The 1,761-nt window shown below is 41.5% G+C and overlaps 1 protein-coding gene across 3 annotated transcripts in view; it reads right to left on the bottom strand.

The window, feature by feature from the left end:
* sgip1a (SH3GL interacting endocytic adaptor 1a) overlaps window positions 1–1,761 on the bottom strand; it is a 77,480-nt gene that overhangs the window by 63,022 nt on the left and 12,697 nt on the right. The gene's annotated exons all lie outside the window — the stretch shown is intronic.

Raw genomic sequence — 1,761 nt, forward strand, 5'->3', positions numbered from 1 at the left:
CCTTTGTGATCTTACAAAGCTTCAAACGACGCGTCGACTATTAAATCAGTCGTCGACGATTTTGATAGTCGACGTAATCGCGACTAGTCGACTAATCGTGGCAGCCCTAATGCTTACTCATGTTTAATTTCTACTGCTGGCAGTGTCAGGAGCAGCTGAAGAGGTAGTAACAGTAGTAGTGGTGTATCAGTAAATGTAACGGGACTGGTTCTATTATAGTGCTTTTTTTACCTCGCTTGAGCACTCAAAGCATTTTACACTACACGCCCCGTTCACACACTTAATAAAACATGGCTAGCTCATATGGTAAGAAACCAAACCCATATTAATGGTACATGCTATACACATATATAGGCCTACTGATTTTGACCTGTTCAACCTGCTTCCTCAGGGAGGCGCTATAGGTGCATCAGCCCAAACACTGACGGACTCACGAATGGTTTCTTCCCAAAAAAGTTCTCCTCCCCAAATCCAAGGACTTCCCTCTTTACACAGACTACACAACTACCATCACCACTGTGCAATACTTCATTCAATAACCACACGTAACACTATTTATTTGCATATTTGTTCATTTTATATATTTATATAGGGTTCATATGTATATAGTGCTGCAGAACTGTGTACCCTCCCTCCTTTCCCCACAGGTCTGCACTGAGTAGGAGATGCTCTTTATCTCATTGTTGATGTGTATAGTGACAATAAAAGGCATTCTATTCTATAGTTCTATACATACATGTGCATGTATGGAACTATAGAATAATCCAAGAGACAAAATACGTGTCGTTATTCTTGTTTGAGCAGAGCCAGCTGGGCAACTTCAGTTCATTAGAACCAGCATTAGCTGAAGCACTTCAGCAGCTATTCTTCCTGAGGTCATTCTTACACTGCTGTGATATAAAACTACTCTCTCCAAATCTTCCTCTCACATTTATAATTTCACACTTCTTTCTTATTTTCACTGCATTACTGTCTGTCAAGTTGCTTCCATGTTATTCATTATGTCACCTGCCTTCTCCCTCCTTTCATCCTTTTCTTGCTACAGGGCCAGCTCTTCCGTATCAACCACCACTGATGCCCCCAAGGAGAGGGTCGACACCCTCATCTTACCCCCAGTCCCACTAGCTCTAAAGCTTTGCTAAGTAATCTCTATGACCTTTGTAATTTTTTCTCCTCCCTGCCTTTATCCATTCATCTTTCTTATCACTTACACCATCCCTTGCTAATTTCCTTCCCCATTGTTCTTCTAGTATCAGCCATGCTCGGTTATGTTTGCCTCAAGAAAAACATCTTCTCCTACACTGTCATCTAGTGCCGACAGAGCATCATGACAGATATTTAACAGTTTGTGCTGGTGCTGGAACTTCGATGCTTCTGAATCAGAAATATGGCACCATTAACTCACTGTAGTGTAGTACCATTAACATATAGTTCATTTGTTTCCACGAGCAAGTTGGCAATTCAAACAATATTTCTTATTTCTAATACAAGAGAGCCATGTATGATGATTATGCAGCTAATTAGCGCTGCCACAGCAGTTAATGACGATGCCATTTTTGCCCAGTCTTTTTCTTATTGTTGAATCGTGAACACCTCAACTACACCTGAACTACCTCAACTGAAGCAAGTGAGTCCTGCAGTCCTTCAGATGTTATCCTGGGTTCTTTTGTGACCTCTTGGATGAGTCAATGCACTGTTGGAGACTTTAGTGATCAGGTCTGGGTGTGGCTAGTGAAACTGAACATAGGGCCAGGTAGGTTT

This window comes from Pundamilia nyererei, unplaced genomic scaffold, assembly GCF_000239375.1.
Source record: "Pundamilia nyererei isolate P.nyererei 1_Seehausen unplaced genomic scaffold, PunNye1.0 scaffold00050, whole genome shotgun sequence".
NCBI lineage: Eukaryota > Metazoa > Chordata > Actinopteri > Cichliformes > Cichlidae > Pundamilia > Pundamilia nyererei.